Raw genomic sequence first — 24,138 nt, forward strand, 5'->3', positions numbered from 1 at the left:
AAACAATGACCAAATTGAGAGCCGCCTTTGGTGAACAATTTATTTCTCGTTTTGGGCCCGCCAATTGGCCTGATTTAACGCCTTTGGACTATTTCTAGTGGGGCCATGTGAAGGCTCATGTCTACAACGATAAACCAGCAACGATTGACGAACTGAAAGCCAATATTGAAGCATTTATTCGTGAAATACCGGCCGATATCTTGGAGACAGTGTGCCAAAATTGGACCTTGCGCATGGGACATCTAAAGCAGAGTCGCGGCCAACATTTGCAAGAAATCATCTTCAAACATTAAATTATATTGATCGTTCTATCGGTTTCAATAAAGAATTCATCAATTTACTCAAATTTGTTGTGTTTTTTTCTTAATCAAATCCTATACCTCTTAAAAAATCACCCTTTATAAAAATTACCTTAGCCGAACTAAAAGAAAATAAATCCTTTGTTTATAACAGATCAAAATGTTGTTTTCAGTATAAGCAAACAGTTCTTGGTTTCTGAATTTTTTGTAGATATTAAGAACCGCTTCGCTCTTATAAGTCTTTTTCAAGACTATTGGTAGCACAAACAGTTGTTTTTAGAAGACTGATAATAAATTAGCCTCTCAAGACTTTTTACCCAAAGAAATATTTTTCGAACTAATCAGTTTTTTCAAGGCTACCTCCAAATAAGCCTTTTTGAGACTATCTGAAAAACAGTCTCTCCTAAGATCTATTCAAACTAGGTGTCAAGTTCAAGACTAATTTGTACTAGTTAAAAACTTCAAAAATGCCTGGACCCTTTCAGAAAGGTAACACGTCTAAGATTGAGAATATAAAAATGAGAACTACCCACCTATTAAGGAGCAAGACTCTTTGCAAGCGTATGAGTAACGTCATCAATGTGTGCGTAAAATCAAAGCGATCCGCACTGAGCTTATATCATTACTTCCGGAAGTGAAGGTCTTATATCAAATCGAACGAAATGAATAATGTCGAATCTCCTTCTCCAGCAAATGTCTGAGAAGCTTCATGTTTTCGGTGGACCCAAAAGTCAATAGACCTTTCAAAGTGGTTCTGAAGTAATACTTATGGAAAAAGAGTGTATGGCTTGAATAAACGACGCACTGTAATCTCCCATGAACTTTATCTAAAACGCTTAAATCGAACTGAAGAAAATAAAAAAGCATGTTCTATGCTGCACGTTTTTTTTGCCCTGAAGATGAAGGTTAACCTTCGAAACGTTTACCTTTAACGAAAAATAAATGTTTTGACGAGAAACCATTCGACCAAAAAACCATCTCTTCATTTGAAACTCTTCCCAAGTAACAATTCGAATGCCTTATGGTTTTGATTATAATTTATAGGAGTTTTATAATTGACTTTTCAATCACTACCTGTTTTATGACACCTATAATAAGTGTCTTTTTTAACCAGTAATATCATAGTTTTCAAAGCTTCTATAAAACCCTTTACCTAAACTAACAACAGAACTAAAAATAAAACAATTTGTACTAGAATAAAACCATGCAAATACTCTTAATATTGCTTTCAAACATTTTCTTTAAAACATTATTGTCCGTTTAATTCTTTCATAAATCTAAAGGTTTTAAAGTACATTTATTAAACATTAGTTGTAGGCTATTTGATTTTTTGCTTCTTAGGTTAAGTGTAATTTGCATTAAAGGAAATTTCATGGACTTTCATGATTCGTTTTCAGAATGTATGCACAAGTTTTAACGCCACGAAATAGTGTTATACAAAAATGACGATGAAGCACAAAAAATATTTTTCATAAATCATCACACAGCCAGGCTTTATTGCTTCAGCAACATCAATGCATTAAACTCAACAGAATTTGATATTATTAGCATTATAAATGACAGTTACTTATAAAATAAACAATTTCTTACAATACCCATTTTATTGTATTCAACTCGTTTTTATTTCAACACAAAACCCAATGCTGCATAAATTCGCGTCATAATTTTATATGTAATTTTTGCTCACGATATAATGCCGCCGTGCCCACCGTGCATTTCTCACATCACCTCAATACGAAACAGCAGTGCGCAAGCAATAAAAAAATGCGGAAAAGTTTATGTAAACTTTTTCAAATTTCGGTTGTTTTATCTAAAATTTTATAATTTTGAGTTGCATTTTCAGATTCTTTGTGAAATTCTGCTACAAACACTACTTTTCAGTTCTAAAATCATCCCCGTGGAACGGAACAGTTACCGTTTATACATTTCAAAAACCAATTACGGCTCGGCAAAGCGAAATTTCAAAATTCTAAGAATACTTTGTTATGATAAATTTGATTTCGAAAACTTAAGTGTTTTTGGTTTTTCGAAAATCGGTCTAGTTTTTGAATAATTGATCAAAAACGCGATTTTCGCATTCCGCTACATTTCACCTTAAGCTCTGGTTTCGTGTACAAATTCGCTGGGAACACTTTTTTACATTTAATATTAATTGTTTCTGTTTTGTTACATTGTTGTATGATTTTACATATTAAGCAATGGAGTTATATTTATCGGTAGTTATTCAAAACTATTTATTTTTGATGTTCCGGTTTATTGTTATGCTACATATTTTGATTCGATTTCTTTCGCTGGTAACATTATAAACGGCGTAATGGCATTGCAAACCAAACGAGAAGTTCTGGGTCTAACAAAAAAAGGTCGATTTTTTACCGTGAAAACTTTTTTATTCTTCAGTTTAATCTCCATCCAGAGTGATACACTTGACCGATCGGTTCTTCAACGTTTTGATGCCCTTTGAAAAAATAAAAGATTTGTCAAGGCCTTCAAAATATGTTTCCGTTTCGGCAATGACCTCAGCATTCGACGAAAACTTTTTCCCCAGGGAGAAACCATTTTAGATTTAGAAATAGATAATAGTCGCTGGGGGTCAGGTCTAGAGAATACGGGGGATGGTGGACTAATCCGATCGGCAATTCTTCATTCCATGTAGTATGCAGCTTGAATGGTTGCATTTGTCTAGGGTAAGGGCTCCCTATTTCATCTTATTTGTAAGGACGTTACCTTAAAAACCTAATTTAGCCACCAAAATCACTACGAATTTTTCATATTTCTGCTTAATTCGCCTTGCTTCACATTGGGAATTGATTCACATTCCTTGGAAATTAAAATAATAATTAAAAAATCAGCTAAAAACACTTCTGATATGTTCACTACTGTGCTCCTAATTTCATCTCAAAGGTTTTGTACTCATCCTATCGTTGGTCCTTTATTCATCCCATAAATTAGATGACCAGAGCCAGATGAGCCATTCATACAGATTTATCTGTATTGTATAGATTTTTGCGTTCGCGTTCGTTAAATGAGATTACAGATTTTCTAAATCTAATACAGATTTGTAAAGCTTCATAAATAGTAAGAAGTAAAACGTCAGACTTTTCTCTCTGAGTATCTAAGTTAAGTTAGTCATCTAAGATCACTGCTGATCTTAAGATCACAGATCTCGTACATAAAAAAATACTATTGATCGCATCAAAAGTGATCTTAGCCAAAGAAAAAATCATCGTTGCGAAATCACAACTGATCTAAATTCTAGGTGATTTTGATTTTTTGTATGATCATGATTATGTTGAGTCGAGAACAGTAAAGATCTAAATTCTAGAAAAATCACTACATTTCAGATGTGATCAGCAAAAGTGCACGGAGGGGCGAGTAAATTAGCGAAATTAATAAATATGCGTAGTAACAATTAATATTGAAAAATGATGCATTCAAACGTTCAAACTTAAGTTATGCATGGATAGTTTTGATGAATTAATATGAGCTTGGATGGACAACAAATCGCTGTGAATTATCATTTTATAAATTTCGAGAAAGTAATGATAGGTGATAAGTAGATGTGGGTTATAAACTTCATCAGTACGTACATCTGTTGGTAAGGATACTGAAACTTAGTTTTGCAAACATTGCCGATCACACAGGCATGTGCACGAGTTTTCAACCGTGTTGAATAAATCAGAATCATTGTGCCGGTATGAAAGTCTGCTAGCAGTGTTTGGATGCGATTGCAATTGATACAACGATTGAGAAAAATCATAGCCACTTTACAGGAAGTATGGCTATGCAGCTAACTGATTAATTTACTTTATTTAGCTTGAATATCATACACAGAAATAACAGGAGTCCACACACTTAAATTTTATTGCTGAATCTCGGCAAAAAAATGCCAAGATTTGCACAGCGGAGTGCTCGGTAATCGTCTCGACAAAATGTATAATTACTGAGAATTTCGGCAATCCTAAATTTATTAACTGTCAATTATTACCGAGCTTGTCAGCAGACGTTTTACTGTTAGTTCTGCAAAAGCGATCAGGATTGAATCATGAATTGCCGAGTCATCAGTAACCGAATGTGGAATGGATTTTTCTTTATTATTGTATGTAAAATAAGTCACAAAAGCAAGTTTCAGTAAAAACTATCTCACCAAGTTTCAGTAAAAACTATCTCACTGTTCGAAATCTCGGCAAACGGATATTTGTTGTTTACTGACAAGTTCAGCATAATATTATGTAGAAACTTCAGCAAAAGTACGCGCTTTACTGAGATATCAGCATATTGGTTTACCGAATTGCGGAAAAGAGCATGTGGATCAATCAGCCAAATGTCGTGTTGCCTACCTACTTCGGCATTTCAAAATGCTGAGCTCGAGAATCGGTTTTAAGTGTGCTGGTTTTGCTACGCTAGCTCAAACGCACCATTCAAACACTGTACCTGCTATGTGTTTGAAACAGACCAAACCCTGCGCTCCTGTTACTTTTATAAATCAAATTCATGTCGAATAGCGTTTTATTTGGGTTAAATCAAAATAGTGCATGAGTGAAAATAAAATAACCGCTGTAACGAAACCGTTATTTATCCCAACTCTGGTGATCAATTTTCTATGATCCTTAGTTATAAATTCCTGTAGGATTGCTGTTGTCACTAATTTTCACACCCCTCATCGGAGGATCAACGATCGTAGACGTAAATCAATCGGTACTCATGTTTGATCTTGATCACATGTGATTTTCTTCCACAATGATCGAAGTTGATCGAATCATCGAGTGATTGACCTTACATGAATCAAGAATCCTTTTAGCTTAAAATTACTACCGATTTTGTGTGACGGAAGATCAGTACCGATTTTGATCAATATGATTTGAAGATCATTGATTTTGATGGTTTTTTTTTAAATTTTGATTTTCTCAGCCCTGACGCTAACTGAATGTATTTCATCGAATGTTAAATCCAATTTTGCATCAAATAAATATTTTTTCATTGTTTACTTGTGTGAAATTATGCATCATAATTACTGATAGTACTTCTAGTAGAAAAATAGATTTGACTACAAAAACTACTTAGAACGTTTTTTCTCTCTACAATGTTGTTCAAAGTTTCATCAATCGAAGCAATTATGAATTCAATGATGATAGTTGTGATCTAAGGCACGCGTACGCGTGGAGGGTAGATTTGCAGTAGATTCTTAGCGTACAGCATATCACTGTACGGCTATTGATACTGTTCATTTGACACTTTCCAACTCAGGACTCAAACATACGATAGCTAGCTTCTAAGACCAGTGCCTTATGAAATGAACTGCCAACCCGGGGAATATGTTTTAGTTATTTTAACGTCATCTCATCTACTAAACCCCTTAGTTAGAGTAAGATCTGCTATCTATGTCGTAATTGAGTGATTCTTGTCTTTAAGTTGAATCGGATCACTACGTTTGATCGTGTAAATATTACACTCTTACTTGAAGCGTCTAGGAGAATCTTCCAAATTTCCTCAGTGTCTTAAATCATGTCTCATAGGCCGAGTTCTGTCCGTGAAGCTAGACAATTTTGAATCAAACGACATTATTAGCATATCGAGTATTCCAAATATTGAATTTATATTTGGCACCCAAGGAAGCAACATCGGCCAATTACTATTTTTGCTTTCATTCAAAGATATTATTTTCGTTCTGTCAACAGTATGCAGTCATATACGCGAAAAACTTGATTTTTAAGAATTTTTTAAGGCGTTTAAGGTCTAAGATATCGTAAATTGCATAAAACTTTCTCATCAGCCTTTAAACATTTTCTTTGATGTAATCGCAACCTTTTAATTATTCGTCTTCCGAAATGCGCTGTGACTTCTTCTACCAGAAAGGTTAGAATCAAATTGAATTGAATTAAATGGTTGCCTATCAAAAATGCATCACGTTACCGCTAATCTAAATTTCAACGTTTCGATCTGCTTGCTAAGTGAAGTTTTACGTCTAGCACTTATTTCATGTCGTTTCATCGTAATATTCAATATTAAAGCAATAAACCCAATAGCACTGCTCTGCCAAACTGATTAGATATTATCGGTCGGAAACTAACTCGCTCTACGTGTCACAACGTTTCCGAAGTCTCTTCGCTGCCTTCAGTCTAGTCGACTAGCATGTAACGACCATTCCGGAAGATACATCCAACCCAAAGATGGTCTAGCGAAAGTGTCCGGTCCGGTTCGGTTCGGTTCGGTCGGAGATTGGAGCGTAACACATGGCTTCCCAGTTCGGTCACGTACAGTGCTTTTAGATTAACTTTATCGACAACTAAAAAACCCAACTCGTCGGTTCGAGTGACATTCTCGATGTACGAAAAAAAGGGCTGGGGATACGAAGAGATTGGCTTTTCCGTCGCAACAAAATACAAATAAATCAATTATATTTCGTTCGATTTCCCAAACCGTTCCAGTTTTTCAAGTTTCACTGTCTGTCTGTGCTCGGCACGGAATTCGATTCAAAACAGATTTATTGCTTTTGACTCTCGAATCGAGTATCGAGGTTTGGATTGCTAACCTGTCTAAGGAATCTCCTGAGGTCCAATCATGTTGTTGGGTCCAACATGTACCAATGTTTTCTTTGAACACCCATACAGAAGCAGAGCACTAGACAATCGGATCTGCTGTTGATCTGCTGATTGTGATGATGGTGGTGTCGGTGGTGGTAGTTTGCACGTTTCGATTTCCGTGTTTTTCCTTTCTTTCTCTCTCTCTCTCTCTCTCTGTTTTCCAATATCAAAACGAACCAACATTTGTCGGTGGCACCCAAGACGAATAACCACCCCTATCGGAGATTTATGGCCCTCGGATCAGAATGATTCGTCTGCTGGCCTTTGTCTTGGGCCCGACCGGCCGGCTGGTCGACCACTAAACGACCAACAAATAGATGATTGCCCCCACAAGACTGGAAAACTTTTTCCGGGACGCCATCGTGACCCCCTCCTCATGACATGCTGTGGGGTCGGAAACGTGCTCGGAAAAGCTGATGGAACATTGTGTAGTTAAACCGATCGCTATCCACTCAGTGACGGTTTCGATTACTGCCAGGGAAAAAAATGTCAGTCAATAATCGGGTTGTTGGTTGCCAGTTGAAAAAAAAAATGAACCGACTAGGGACTTGGCTGATTGGTAATAATTAGCTGTAATTGATTTCGGTTGTTGCTTGGATAACGGAAACAACCAGTGGAATATTATCAAATTGACAACTGAAGTTGTGCGTTGGTTGATTTCGGCGGATGAGTTACGTTCGGTTTTGTTTATTCACATTTGAGGTAATTGAAAATCGATGTTTAATGAGTGATTCGAATGGTTGAACAGTGTTTTGCCTTTCTCATATATAAAAGTTATCATTTGAAAATTCGTCTAGTAAAAAATGACCTGATTCCACAGGCAGCAATTGAATTGCGGATCTGACTTTAGTGCCGATGAAAAAATTTTAAAAACAAATTAGCTAAAGTGGACCCCGAAACTCTTCGGATTCAAGGGTTTGTTAGTTGATGACCGTGCAAACGTTTTTGCCTTTCTCATACAGAAAGGTTATGCAATCACTTGAAAAACCGACTAGTGAAAATTTTCATATACCATTCGACTTCGTTCATCGAGCTGAGCAATGTGTGTGTGTGTATGTGTTGTATCTTGGTGTGTGGTGTGTGGTTGGACAGTAGAGAACAGTATTTGCGTGTCCTTACAGACATGCAATAAATAGACACATTTTAAAACTGAACTACTATACTTTAATACTTAATAAAGACATGCTACACAAGACACAATAAAAGTAGTTGTCTGTACTGTTAGACAACCGTTCTGAATCTCTCTCTAGTCGGACTGGCGGAAATCTACTGACAGCAACATATGCGTCAACGTAGTGGCAGCATAACTGTCACTCGAGAGCATAATGGCAGTGTAGCCAGTATTGCCGTTTGGTTGGCTGCAACATCTCCCCTCTTAATAAAGGTGGTACGGGTCGAACCATTGTGGCCGACTTCTGGTCCGAGTGGAACGACGCGGTAAAGTCTCCACCAGGTCTGCTTCGTTCGCTGACTCGAACTCCGTTGATGCTGCTGTAGATGAAGATAATGACGAGGACGACGGACTTGCCACTAGCTGAGGTAGTGGAACACTTGTGGGAGTAGAAGACAAACGTGTCGGTGTCATTGGCTGTAACGTCGGCGATTGTGAGCTATGCGTAACCAAAGACTGCGGTGAGCCAACGGATGATACTGCGGGTGTACTGTCTGAAGGCTTCGGTAGATCCCAGGCACCAAGAAGGACGTCGAGCGGCAACAATTTAGTACTACTGCTGGCTGACGATAAAGAACCGGTGTTGGGTGAAACAGTCTCAGTACGACATCGTAATTGGTTGATATGGGAACGCAGAACTCGACGATCAACCAAAACGTTGTACATCACATCTCCTAACTTCTCAAGAATAACACCAGGAGCCCACTTCCAAGTGTTTCTGTGATGAACCTTTGCGAAAACCAGTTCGTTTCGATTGAACGATCTTCACTGTTGATCTTGCTGAACATGCGGTGTCATTGGTAAAACTGCTGATGATGAGCGAAGTAGCTCCAGACAAGTCCGACCAAACATAACCTCAGACGGTGATTTACCTTCAGGCGCAGTGCGGTTGGGCGTGCTTCTGTAGGTTAGCAGGAAGGTGTCTAGAGCTTCAGCAATGGATCCTCTCCCCTCTTGAATTTTTTTGATGGTCCGCTTGAAGGTGTCAACGAACCTTTCAACTTGGCCGTTAGACTGGGGATGGAACGGGGCCGTTGTGACATGCTCGATACCGTTGAGAGCACAGAAGTTGGCAAATTCCACACTCGTAAACTGAGTACCGTTATTCGATACTAGCATTACAGGCATACCGAGCCTTGCAAATAGTCTTCGAAGAATACTGATGGTTGCTACTGCAGTGATTCGTCGGGTTTGCACAATCTCCGGCCACTTGGAGAAGGAGTCGACCGCTAGCAAATATTACTCACCGTTGATGGGACCGGCGAAGTCTACGTGAACACGCTGCCAAGGTCCCGATGCCTTTGGCCATGGAACTGGGACGGTGTGAGGCGGTGACTTGGCAACCGATGCACAATGCCGACATGTTTTCACATAACCGGCGATATCTTCGTCGATGGATGGCCAATAGACGTGCTCCTGGCGATGGCCTTTATACGCTGCGTACCAGGATGACCATTGTGAAGCTGATCTAAGCAACGCTTGCGGTACTGAGCTGGAATGACGAGCCGTTCAGCGAGCAGTATGCATCCATCAACGGTAGTGAGGGATTCCTGTCTGACTTGGAATCGTTTTAGCTCCGGATCGATTGCTTTCGTTTGAGGCCAACCGTCGGTTATAAAACGGTAGACCTTCCGGAGAACTGGATCAGCTTGGGTACTTCGAGCGACGTTTCTGAAAGTAAGAGGCAACGCATCTACTGTATCAACTGCTACTGACCTAACATCCTGCTCGAGAATTATGCTGGCGATGACGTAGTCTTCATCTGGTCGCGCGTGTCGGTTTATCAACCGGGACAGCACGTCGGCGTTACCGAACTTATCAGTGGGAACGTACTCGATGGTGAAATCGTACAGCAGTAGAGTGAGCGCAAAGCGCTGTAACCGGTTGGCCGTGCATACCGGTATGCCCTTCTTGGACCCGAAGATTCGGAGCAGCGAAGCGTGGTCAGTCTGCAGCATGCTGTACTATTTTGATGGAGCCATCTGGGAACCTGTGACTGATTGTTGCTCCAACACCAACTGACGATGCGTCAGCAGAAACAATGATCTCCGTTTTCGGATCGTAGTGCGTTAGTAGAAGATCTGAGGTGAGAATCTGCTTGAAACGCTCGAATGCCTGCTGGCACTCCGTTTTCCACTGAAATTCCGACTGCGATTTCAGCAGATTGTCCAGCGGGAAGCGAAGCAATCGCATGTTCGGGACAAACTTTCCGTAATAATTGATCGCCCCGAGGAAGGAACGTACACCGTGAACGTCAGTGGGAGGCGGAAGCTGCACTATTGCCTCGATTTTGGCTGGATCTGGACGCAGACCTCGATAGTCAACAATGTAGCCCAGATACGGTATCTGCTTCTTGCCGAAGGTACATTTTTCGGCTCGAATGGTGAACCCAAAATCCTGGATTCGCTGAAGAACTGCTTTCAGGTTGCGGTTGTGAGCTGCTTCGTCTTCACCGCCAACGATAACGTCATCGAGATAACCGGAAACTTTTTCCAACCGGCTAGCATGGTGTCGATGAGCTGCTGGAAGATACTCGGTGCTACCTTTACACCAGGTGGAAGACGATTGTAATGAAACAAACCACGGTGCGTGTTGATAGTGAGCAGATGACGAAACTGCTCGTCGACCTCAACTTGCAAAAATGCATCCGAAAGATCGATCTGACTGAAAACTTTGCAGTTAGCCAGCTTAGCGAAGATGTCTTCCGGAAGAGGGAGCGGGTATTGGTGAGGCTGAAGAGCGGAGTTGAGTCCTGTAGAATAATCTCCGCAAACACGAATGGCACCATTTGCTTTGCGCACTACGACGATTGGTGCTGCCCACTCCGAGTAGTCGACCGGTGTAATGATGTTCAGCTGCTGTAACCGGTCCAACTCTTGATCGACTGCGTTGTACATAGAGTACGCAACCTGGCGTTTGAGACAGAAAATGGGTTTGCACTGATCCTTTACGTCTAACTTCACCTGTACCTTACCGCAGAGCTCAAGTTTCTCACTGAAAACTTCTGGAAATGCAGAACTAAGCGCTGCGCTGGAAGTCGAAGAACTAGATACCTGGCAGCAAAAAGTATCCATTGGCACGGACCATAAATCGAAGCTATCGACCAAATCGGATCCGAGAAGTTGCAGCTGCTTTTCAGTTACCCGGATAATTTCGCTGCGAGTGTTCCCGCCGATGGTGACGTCACAGCGAAATTCACCTTCGAGTGGCAAAATGTTCCCAGATGCTGTTTTCGCCTTCACTGTAGATGGTGATAATCTGGGACTACCGACCTTTCGCCAGATCGGTTTGCTGATGACCGTGATGTCGGACGCTGTGTCTAACTGAAGATGGATGTGAGTTCCATTTAGCACAACGGAGACAAATTTCCGCCGCCTCTGCACGTTGCACATGTTGACAACGACAACCTTGCTGGCCACCGAACGTTTTCCACCTCTCTTCTTCTTCTTGGAACTTGCACAGTATCCTTGACGATGACCGTACCGACTACATTCGGGACATTGACGGTTCTTGTACGGGCAGTCACGAACATAATGGAACGCACCACAATACCAGCACGGAGTATCGGGTTTCCGCTTTGTGTTGTTCGCATCTGACCTGGGAGACAGCTGACGTCTGTTACGATTACTGTCATATTTCTGCTTGAGCTGATTAACCTGATCGAAAGATGCAGCAGATTCCATCATAGCATTATCGTGTTTGAGATTGATAAAACGCTGGCATTCATTCGATAATTGCTCCAACGTGAGGTTATTGTTCTCCTCAATCCGTGACAGAAGTCGGGTCCGAGTCTCTGAATCACGCTCAGACTTTAGTCCGCACACGAACATCAAGCACTTGAACTGTTGCTCTGACAACTTTCCCAGCTCGAACTCGACGCAGAGCTTATTCACACGGCAGTCGTAAGCGATGTGGTCTTCGGTCGGTTGTTTAGCGATCTGAAGGGTTCTGTATCGCCTGCTGATCACCGACTCTTTCGCCCCGAACAAACTTTTCAATTTTGCGACCGTGTCTGCAAAAGTATGTTCCTTCGGTGTTCTCGGCAGAATAAAAGAGACGTACCTTTCGTGTTCAGATGTTCCCAGCTTTCTGAGCAGCAATTTGACCTTCGCTTGATCGTCCAACCGAGCAGCATCCATTTCGAACAGCTCGTCGTACCTCGTGAACCAGGCTGCAAACGTGATGCTACTGTCCGCGTCGTAGCGGAACTCCTTGATATTCCCAGCAAGGGAATCGAGAATTTGTTCCGGACTAAGTGCTGCGCCCGCATGCACTTCCGAAACGACTTGCCTGATGAAGTTCTCTTGTGACTGCTGACTGTTCTGCTGTTGCTGGAGAACTTGTGTCATCAGGTGCAAACACTGACGAAGGAGCTCATCCGTAGCTGGAGGAACTTGCTGCTGTTGACCTTGTTGCTGCAGAAAGGCATGCTGCTGTCCATTCGGGATACTCATCCTTTTGTCTTGTTACACGTGGGTGATGGGAAAGTGAGGTTAGCTTTTATCACTTTTCCACTGGACTCGTCGCCACTGTTGAATCTTGGTGTGTGTTGTGTGGTTGGACAGCAGAGAACAGTATTTGCGTGTCCTTACAGACATGCAATAAATAGACACATTTTAAAACTGAACTACTATACTTTAATACTTAATAAAGACATGCTACACAAGACACAATAAAAGTAGTTGTCTGTACTGTTAGACAACCGTTCTGAATCTCTCTCTAGTCGGACTGGCGGAAATCTACTGACAGCAACATATGCGTCAACGTAGTGGCAGCATAACTGTCACTCGAGAGCATAATGGCAGTGTAGCCAGTATTGCCGTTTGGTTGGCTGCAACAGTGTGTGTGTGTGTGTGTGTGTGTGTGTGTGTGTGTGTGTGTGTGTGTGTGGGGGGGGGGGGGGGTATTTGTGTGTATGTGTGTGTATGTGTGAGTGTGTGTGTATGTTCGTGTGTGTGTGTCAAATAATCTCACTAGGTTTTCTCGGAGATAGCCGAACCGATTTTGGAAAACTTAGATTCAAATGAATAGTTTCGTGGTCCCATACGAAATTCCTGAATTTCATTCGGATCCGACTTCCGGGTCCGGAGTTATAGGGTAAAGTGTGTTCAATATTGTACACTTGAATCGGCGAAACAAAACACGTAAAAGATTTCCTAAACTGGTCTCAAAACTACACAAATCGATAGTCATTATCAGTAGGCAACTAAACAAACCGATTCCGGCTATCCTGGTTCCCGGTATCCAGTTTCGGAAGTATCGGAAATAGTGGTCATATATACCAAAATGGATCTCACTCACTTTTCTCAGCGATGGTTTGACCGATTTCCACAAACTTAGATTCAAATGAAAGGTCCTCCGGTCCCAAACGGAATTCCTGTATTACATCCGGATCCGACTTCCGGTTCCGGAGTTATAGGGTAAAGTGTGTTCAATATTGTACACCGTCGCTTAAACTGGCGGAACAAAAACCGTAAAAAATGTTATAAACTGGACTCTAAACCGTTATTCCCAATCTTAGGGTCAATTGAAAGGTCTTATGGTCCTACCAAAAATTACTGCATTTTTTCGGATGCAACAAACATTTAAATCGTAACTTAGAGTGCGTACTAGTAGAGTTTGTATGTCATGTTAGTTGGTGGCCGTACGAACCGACTTTGATTATACCGGTTCTCGGGTTCCAGTGCCGGAAGTGCATATAATAGTGAACCCACTTTGTTTTCTTAAGGATGACCTACGCAATCAAAGCACTGTTTTATTCTGTATGTTATACTAGTTAATGCACAAACAATCTCTTGGTTTCTTTCAAAAATCGAAGAAAAAATTTTTGAATAGGATACCACAATATTATACATGAGAAAGGCATCATTACACCACTAAAAGGATTAAAACAGGTTTTTTATGCGATTATCGCGCGAATTGAATAAAAATCCACATTATTTCAAATGAAACGCGTAAAAAAAAGTTTCAGCCGACTGCAGCTAGATGTGCGCAATGAAACGACTTTCAAATGTACCGGGAAATTTCCCTACGCCAATTTCAGTTCCCTACAGAGCGAACCCGCATTTCAACAGCGCTCTCGCCACAAGCTAGCCAGACGCCGTAACTGACCTTGCCTAATTGAGCTCTGTTGGTAAATCACACACCGGCATCAGCATCGGTAAACACATTCGTGTGTGTTTGAGCTCCCTCAAATCATGTCCATTCCCGGTGCGCGTGCAATCAAAAGCGACAGCGAGGGACATCTTTGTTGACTCACGATCGCCTACTTGCGGTCGTCGGTCAGTACATTTGTCAGCAATACTCGTGTCCCGCCAATATCCCACACTCCGTTCTATTTGAATACGGGTACGGGCACTATATCTATCAGCAGTGGCTAGCACAAGCGTGAGAGTGAAGAGGGTAGTTAGTTGATTTCTGCTATCGTCGTTTGCCGGCACCGCGAATCGATTCGTGGTCGGTTAATATAGGTCCATTGGCGGCTCCAGTTGTCCGCATAGTGGGAGGTTTGTGTGAAATATATCCTTCATGAGTGATAGATGCTTCGCATTTTCGGGTAGCTGCTTTTGCTAGTTTTGAATAAAGATTTTAGTTATGTCATAACGAGATTGTTGCATTGAACACATGGATGAGACATTGTAACAATGGCGATGAAAAAATCATTCTAGGCAATCTATCTCACACAATCTTGTGCCGCTTATGATTATTTAAGTAAAAATCTTTGCAGGATTGGCGCATAGAATTCGTAATCACCTTTGCTGTGCTACAGCGACTCATTTTTTTAAATTTCTAATCCTAAGTGCAAATTGTATAAATCTAGCTTTGCCCGATCTTGTCCTTGAGTTTGGTGTGATTTCTTTGCACTTATGAGCAGAGGTCCAACCGAAAAACCCATAAAGTCCTACGGAATTCCGTACAGTTGTTATGCTAAGTTAGAATCAATATCCATAATGCAACAGTTTGTATAAAACGGTTCATCGGATTTTTGATGACATCCTTCCGTGACGATGCCTGAATCCGCTACTGTAGTGTGCCAATCAGTTTTCTTGATTCAAAACTATGGTTTGAACAAATATAAACCAACCTTTTTTTGTTTCGATATAAAAAAATCCTTCTTAATCCACCTAGTGGTGTGATAATGACTTTCTCTTCTTTCATAACAGTCTCATGAAAATATATTTCATACTTTTATGAAATAATTTCGGATACTTATTTTGACACCAAAGTCCCAGAAAGTCGATTTAAAAAAAAATTTGAGATTTTTTTTGAGATCTCGACGTTTCATGCAATTTTAAGATTTTCGGCATCAAAAAAATTTTCGATTTCGGAAATTTCATGTACTCCCCCCTATGGTACTTTTTCATGATTGAAAATTTTCAAACTTTAACCGCTGGGCAGCACCTCTTACCCATGTCCGATTTAGCACAAATTTTGCATGAGGACTTTTTTCGAGATGCATAAACTTCTGAACAATAGCGCTTTACGAAATTAGAAGTGATCTCAAAATATTGGCACCCTTATATACATTTGAGCGGTAAAAAACAACGTGTTTTGTCGGTTACGTCACTTATACCATTATATCTCCGCAACCGAAAGTCACAGCCATTTGATCTTTGAACTTAATCAATGGCTTGACAACAGTTCGCTCGTACATCTCATCCAAGTCAGTCGATAAAACAAAACCGCTTACGTTCGGGATAGAAGAAACCAAGTACAGTATTGTGTAGTGAACAATAGAACAACCTCGACATGAGTGAACCAAACGAACAAAAGCTACCGCCGACACGAAAGAATACAATTGTTGTTGACTTCAGGCAGTGCAAAATTCGACCTCCGATACGAGAACTTGAAGGTTTGCTTAAGGAGCAAATGCATCTTGACATTAAACGTGTGCATTTACTTTAATGCAATAAGACAAATAATGTTGTTTACATCCAGTTTTATCAAGAGTTGGATGCAATTTAATTCGCAAAAGACAATAACAATGTGCACTATGTGGAGCACGAGAACATTAAGTACTACATTCCAGTATATATGGAAGATAGTGCTATAGAAATGCGTGTGCATGATCTTCCCTCAAGCGTCACCGATTCATATATTCGCAAAACTATGTCCCAATACGGAGAGATTCTCTCTATGAAAAAAGAAAAGTGGAAGAATTTTCCCCCGGTATTCTAAATGGCGTACGTTTATTACGCATACACTTGAAGAGGCTTATACCTTCTTATGTGACATTCGGTCAGGATACAAGAATTCCGTGCAAATCACTTGTTACCTATGACAATCAGATGGCCACATGTCAATATTGCCAAAAAGCTGTTCACTACGGTAAGCCATGTGATAAACTGGACAAGGAGACAACTACACCAAAGGACAACGGTGCTTCCTTCACACCAACCCCAGTACACCTGTGACAGCCATTAACAACAATGAAGCATCCCCTTCAACGAAACCATCAGTATCCCCTATAGAACAAAGTACACCAGCTGCAGTTAATAATTTACCCTCCAACCAACCAGCAACTGCAACCAATATACAACAAGGCGCATCTACAGCAACTCTCAACGAGCCCAAGACTACGATCAACAAGGAAAACGAAAAGAAAACGGAAATCACACACAACACCGACGATGAAGCAATGGATGATGAGATAAGCCGCGGACGAAGTGACCCCCGATACTCGTTGGATGGAAATGGAAACTCATCTCCCCCTAGAAAAAGGGTGACAACGAGATCCAGAAGCAAAAAAAAAATTTAAGTAACAAAAATGTAAGCCAATCGGCCACGTAAAGCTTTTACGCAGAAAGGCCAGCATAAAAATTTTATTATAAAATATAAATGGTTTAATAGTAGCTTTCAAACGAAAATAAGTTTGTTAAAATCAGTTCAGCCATCTCTGAGAAAATTGAGCGCTTATAAATATCTTCGAAAAGTGCACACACACATACACACATACACACACAAACATTTTCCGATCTCGTCGAACTGAGTCGAATGGTATATAACACTATGGGTCTCCGAGGCTCCGTTCAAAAGTCGGATTTTCCAGCAATTCTAATACCTTGCTATAGAGAAAGGCACATCGTTTGACATAAACAATTAGAGTGCAACATTCGAAACTCATTTCGCTGTTCCGCGTAAAAACATTATTACGCACAATCGCTTCAAATGCGCACAAATTCTGAATAAATACACTTTCAACTAAAAGTTTACGGCATTTTTACATAACGGTTTAAAAATTTAAATATGGATATATCGTAACACATGCGAAAAACATAAAAAAAATTGCAAGCAGTTGCAACAAAACTATCCGTTTTTAGCTTTCTAATGGATTATGTTACTTTGACACTTTTCATGAGTTTTTGCACGGAAAGACCAAAATCAGCATTTTGGCAAAAAAATGAGTTGATTTTCTGATTTTTGTTAGTTATTTTTTGAGACAACTAAAAAAATCTTACTTTTGCTAATTTAGATTTTTTAATAATAATAAAATATATGATGAAATGGCTATTTTTTTAGTTGAATTCACAAATTAAACGTGCTGTCATTTCTTCGCTAAGGCACACTTCATATCCATTTAACTAAATTTTTAGTTGTATTAGAGAAATAAAACGTTGTTTTCAACCAACATAAATGGTTAAATTGGTTTCTGCAATTTGCAGCTATATGGCGCTATGTCACCGAAAAAACGTTAACACCGTAATGACTGCTAGCCACTAGATGGCACACTACTGTCGAAAAAAAATTCAGTCGCTGTTGTCTTTTCTATACTGGCAGGTATAAATATGATGTTGTATTGGAGAAAAAGACATAAGCGAAACATAAACTTCTTTTTGAAAATTTTTCTTCTAAATAGCTGTTTTCTTCATTCGACTTCGCGAAATCGACTCTCTCACTGAAAACTTTGAGCACTCTTTCCACTAACAGTTTACGTCATTTTTACATATCGGTTTAGAAATTTAAATATGAATATATCGTAACAAATGCGAAAAACAATTTGCAAGCAGTTTCAACAAGACTGTCCTTTTTAGCTTTTTAATGGATTGTTTTGCTTTGACACTTCTCATGAGTTTTTGGCTAATAAACTTGTTAATAAAACCAATTTTATTTTTGTTTTCTTTGTGCTGTCTCTCAGTAATGATGGTGATAGATAAATAGAAACAAATTTTCAGATTTTAATAACAAAATTAGTTGTCAATGAGAATTTCGTGTTGGATTGAAATAGTGCTGGTTTGTGTCCAGAATATTCGCCAACTAAACACATTCTCTAAAAATAAGAGTTTTTTTCAGCCAAATAAATTCCCAATTTTAACTAATTTTATAGTTGTTTTGGAAATTTTGTTGTTAAAATCAACTAATTCAAAAACAGTAATACGAATTAGGCGCAGAGCTAATTTCGGTCGTTCCGTGTGGTTGATAAATTTATTAATAAAAACAATTTTTTGTTTTCTTTGTGCTGTCTTTCAGCAGTGAAGGTGACAGATAGATAGAGTATAATTATCTGATTTTAATCACAAAATAAGTTACCAATGAGAATTTTTTGATTGTTTTTTTTTATAATAAAATTTTTATTCTGGCCTTTCTGCGTAAAAGCTTTACTTAAATTTTTTTTTGCTTTTGGATCTCGTTGTCACCCTTTTTCTAGGGGGAGATGAGTCTCCATTTCCATCCAACGAGGATCGGGGGTCACTTCGTCCGCGGCTTATCTCATCATCCATTGCTTCATCGTCGGTGCTGTGTGTGATTTCCGTTTTCTTTTCGTTTTCCTTGTTGATCGTAGTCTTGGGCTCGTTGAGAGTTGCTGTAGATGCGCCTTGTTGTATATTGGTTGCAGTTGCTGGTTGGTTGGAGGGTAAGTTGTTAACTGCAGCTGGTGTACTTTGTTCTATAGGGGATACTGATGGTTTCGTTGAAGGGGATGCTTCATTGTTGTTGATGGCTGTCACAGGTGTACTGGGGTTTCTTGGAGATGGTGTGAAAAAAACACCGTTGTCCTTTGTTATAGTTGTCTCCTTGTTCAGTTTATCACATGACTTACCGTAGTGAACAGCTTTTTGGCAATATTGACATGTGGCCATCTGATTGTCATAGGTAACAAGTGATTTGCACGGAATTCGATTTTTCGATAGAGAGAATCTCTCTGTATTGGGACATAGTTGGAATGTTGTACTTAATGTTTTCGTGCTCCACATAGTACACATTGTTATTGTCTTTTGCAAATTGAATTGCATCCAACTCTTGATAAAACTGGATGTAAACAACATTATTTGTCTTATTGCATTGAAGTAAATGTACACGTTCAATGTCAAGATGCATTTGTTCCTTAAGCAAACCTTCAAGTTCTCGTATCGAAGGTCGAATTTTGCACTGCCTGAAGTCAACAACAATTGTATTCTTTCGTCTCGGCGGTAGCTTTCGTTCGTTTGGTTCACTCATGTCGAGGTCGTTCTATTGTTCACTACACAATACTGTACTTTGATTCTTCCGTCCCGAACGTAAACGGTTTTGTTATATCGAATGACTTGGATGAGATGTGAAAGCGAACTGATTGTGTTTGGTTGAAATTTTCCTGGTTTGTGTCCAGGATATTCGCCAACTGAGCACAAGCGTATTTTTCAGCAAAGTAAATTCTGAATTTCAACTTATGTCAGAGTTATTGTGGAAATTTTGTCGTTAAAATCAACTAATTCAACAACAGTAATACGATGTAGGTGAAGAGCTATTTGCGGTCGTTCCGTGTAACAAAGCACTTTCAAAAAGGTTGGTCGTTTGTTCAGATATACTGTCAAAATTGTGTTTATAGTGACAGAATTCTGAGAAATCCCGATCAACAGAGCATAACAGGATTCTATCAAAATAATATATAATCTTAATATTTATATCGCATTATGTTATAAATATGATTCCAAATCAGAAACACACATTCAGATTTTATTAAGATTACAGCAAGTCCAGGTATTATATTAAGGGCCGTTATATTTCAGGTAAAACTATACTAGAGAATTGAGAAAACATGAGTTCAAACACTTTTGTTGATCATAATTTTGACTTTCAAGCTGAGCAATTCTATGCTTCAATGAAGAGCAGTAACAAACATTTTTTTCCATTTTCACATACCTGAAGATGCTTTTTAAAACAATAATTTGATATTTGAATTTGAAATGACGGGCTAAATTTTAAATTTGAGAACGTTCCTAAGTAATTCCTACTTAAATCGTGCAAAATTTTTGTTCAAATATAAGTTTTAAATTGAAAATAAATATTTTTCAAGATAATTTTGGGCTTTTTCTCTCACGAACAAAGAAAGGTAAGGCAAAAGCTTTAAAACTCGACTAATAAATATTGGAAAAAAAGCGATATAGCATTCAACTCAGTTCATTGAATTCTGCAATGTTTCCTCAGATATGATTTTCACAAGCTTGTAGTCAAATGAATGCTTGAATTCTTCAATTTTATCGGTGACCGATTTTTGTTTCCGAAAACACAGAGTGATAAGTGTTAAAAATTTCAAAACGTCTTCAACTCCAAGTTTTCGTGAAAGAATGAAGCACGGAATATAGCGAACAAAGAAATAAAAAGATGGCGCTGTTTAAAAAATCGGTAAATTTTTACAAACGTTTACTAAAAACGTGATTTTCAAAAGTCTACAAAAAAGTCTGCAACTGAAACATGTCTACAGCTTATTTCATAAATCTGCTGATTTACAAACAAGCCTGCAGGTCTGACAACTCTGATCCAGACACGGAAGTTGACTCAATGAATTTAAATAGGATCACGTGGGATTATAAGGCACTTCATTTGAATATAAATTTGTTAAAACCGGTTTGACCTTCTGTTCGACAAATAATCAACAAATTTTGCAAACTAGAAGAGCTTACTGAACAGTTTCGAAATATTTGTTTCCGAAAAATTTTCAAAAGTTCAACACATAATAAAAAAAATTGAAAAATGTTTTTCAAACAAAGTATGAAAAAGTATTGCAGAAGTACAAACCTTTACGAAGAGATTTCATTTTTAAACTTATAAATAAATTGAGTTATCGCGAAGCAACACGTTTTTAAGATGATATGTTGTTCGTGCGACGCTCACTTAGAGATGTGCGAAGCAGCTCATACCGGTGAGCAGCTCCGAACCGATCAGCTCACTAAAGGGAATCGATTCAATGTATCAGCTCTTTTAAATTGAACTGAAGGTTTGTTTTGAGCGCCGTTTTTTTTTGCACCGTTTTTCTTTCCTATGCATGATCGAAATCATTGGTGCACAAAGAACAATGCTATGCGAACTAACTTGTCTGCGAATTATTATTTTGTCATATTTGAGAATATCTGCAAAAGTGGCATCCCTGAATGTACCTTAGCCTACTGAGTGAGAGGTAAGATTTCTTACTGACAACGGCTCATTCAATCTGTTAAAGAAGGATAAATACACATTTGGAAAAACGAACAAAAGCTCATGCACACATTTCTTCTCATTTGTAACTCGCTCTTCAAGAGCCGAAAATCCGTTCAACTTGTAGCTTGTTTCCACCTTACCAGTAGGGATGCGAGGTCATTTTTAAAAAAATCTGTCTGTGCAAAATCTGTGCACGTTTCCCCGTTTCCATAATAGCTGATCGGAATCATTTTGATAAGCAAAAAAAAAAAGGTTTCACTATTTCCTACCGCTATGTAATATTTGGTGCTAAACTCAATTTAAAAAATCTGTGATCGATTTCAAAATCTGTGTAAATCTGTGACCATTTTCAGAAATCTGTGAAAATCTGTGCCATTTTTTAAATTTGTGCAAAAGGTTGAAAATCTGTGGAACAGAGCTTTAGCTGTGAACCTGGCATTCCTGCCTACCAGTGTAGTGAACTGGTGAGCTGTGGTTCTTTTAAAAAGAGCTGTGAGCTATCAGCTCTTTTTAAAGATTCGATTCACTGGAATAGCTCAGGAACGAATTGCCCATCTCTACGCTCACTGCAAAAGTGAGTTACAGAAATAGCAGACGCATGACATTCTCCGTTTCTTAATCATGCATAGTTTCAGCACGGCCATAGTGAAAATTAGTCACACGAATAGTACTCAGGATATTCTAATTATAAAATAAATTGGATTAGGAATATAATTTCCTTAAAGTATTGTAAAAGTTTGCTGCATTAAGTTGCATATTTCGCTTCGGTACGAGGTTTCCTAGGTAAAAATAGATAAAATGATGTATAACTTTTTCAGAAAAGAATAATCCTATGCGTGACCTTCTACAAAATTATGGGATTTTATATTTTCTACAATTATTCCAAACAAAATATGTAAAAAAATAACTTGAGCTTCGATACTGGAACCGGAATTCGAAAATCGGTGTAGCCGAAGTCAGTTAAATTCACTTGAGAAGCTTGATTCAAAATGTTTAAAAATCAGTGTAGACATCTTTGAGAAATCGTAGCGCGAATTAAATTTTTGAATACCTTCCGAGTCGAAAACTGAATACCACTAAAACTGAAATAAGTTTATTTGGTTATCCGAATCTGCAAATCAGATTAATTTATGCGAAATAGACATTTTTATACTAATCTCCCTGTATCCCTTAAACCGAAAGTTGGATCTGACTAAAAAGCAAGATGTTTTATAGGATCTTAAGACTTTTCATTTGAATCTTAGATCGGTTCAGCCATCTCTGAGAAAAATGAGTTAATATCGTTTAACATATCATCCTATAGCTCAGGAACCAGAAGTCGGATCCAGACGTAGTTCATGAACTTTGTTTGGGAGCATATGACTTTTTGTATGAATTTGAGTTTGTAGAAAATGGTTGAGTGATCTCCGAGAAAATTGAGTGAAATTATTTTCCACACACGCATTTGCTGATCTCGACGAACTGATTCGAATGGTATATGGGTGTTATGTTCTGTCAGCATTTCTTGCTGTAAGTAGTTTAAATCAATAGATTTATGGAACTGCTTTCAACTCGAAAATGCTGCCATCGTCTGGTTTACATATGCCATATTCGAACGATTATGTTGCCAAAAACGAACCGTGCTAAAATCGTCGTTCCGATGCACGGTACTAGCTTAAAAAAAAGGTAAAATACAAAAAATACTAAAGGCACAAGAATCATCACTTAGATGCATTATTTCTTATTTGTGGGCCCCTCCCGAAACGAAATCCTGGGTACGTTCAAGACATGACCTGGAAGGATTCTTAGTGTGAGTAGGACCGTAGCACTAGGCATGCAATGATTCTTTACGCTATGAAACGACTGCGAAACAGAAAGACCAAATTAAAAAAAAGGAATGTAGTGCCGAGACTTCGGGTTTCTTTCCGTGAATCCCCAACTACTCGCTTCAAAACACTTTGACAATAAAACGTTTCTACTCAAACTATCAAGCGATAACATTTTTTATGTGGACGCACGGTACTCAACTCTGGCAATAATTAGACAGGAATAATCTGTTCAGTTAGCATACCAAAACTTTTCTAGCAAAATATAATAATTAGCTGAAATTGTTTCTTTTTGTACGAACGATACTGTCAACAAAGTGTCTTCCGGAATTTGCTTGTCTAACCGAATTTCTTCTACTGGCCAATTGAAAATGGCTGGTGGTGTCTGCTGCTCTTTTCTGATCATAAATCACGAACACAACATTCATTCAACGGGTTCGAAAAATTGTTGCGACACTGCCATCCGGCTTCCGTATAACCGCAGTTTGAATCGGGCCAAACATTGTGGTAATGAGCCGGAAAGCTCCAACCCGAATTCACAGAGCCAACAATATTTCAACTCTTTCAGCGTGCAAAAGTTCAAAACAAGCACTTATTCCATGATTGCCGCCGGCAAAAACAAGTAAGCACTTAGTTAGTCTTGGTTGTCTTTTCAGCGTCTGGTTTCCGCCCGAGGTGTGTGGGGGTCATAAACTTCCTAGCTCCGCCGCATTACCGAGGGAGTTAAGCCAGTCTGTTTCTGGGAGCTTTGCGCCAACCACGAAATCATTCGCAATTGTTCTCGTTTTGGATGATAATTGAGCAGTGTTTTTCTCGAGTGGTTCTTCGTGCTTTACTACCCTGCCGCTTTATTTTCGATTCCACCAGAAACTGGGTCGGGCTGGCTGCTG

General features: G+C 39.1%; 1 protein-coding gene across 6 annotated transcripts in view; it reads right to left on the reverse strand.

Moving 5' to 3' along the window:
• LOC131439141 (axotactin) overlaps positions 1–24,138 on the reverse strand; it is a 193,304-nt gene that overhangs the window by 71,094 nt on the left and 98,072 nt on the right. The window lies entirely within an intron of this gene.

Source organism: Malaya genurostris, chromosome 3 (assembly GCF_030247185.1).
Source record: "Malaya genurostris strain Urasoe2022 chromosome 3, Malgen_1.1, whole genome shotgun sequence".
NCBI classification, from domain to species: Eukaryota; Metazoa; Arthropoda; class Insecta; order Diptera; family Culicidae; genus Malaya; species Malaya genurostris.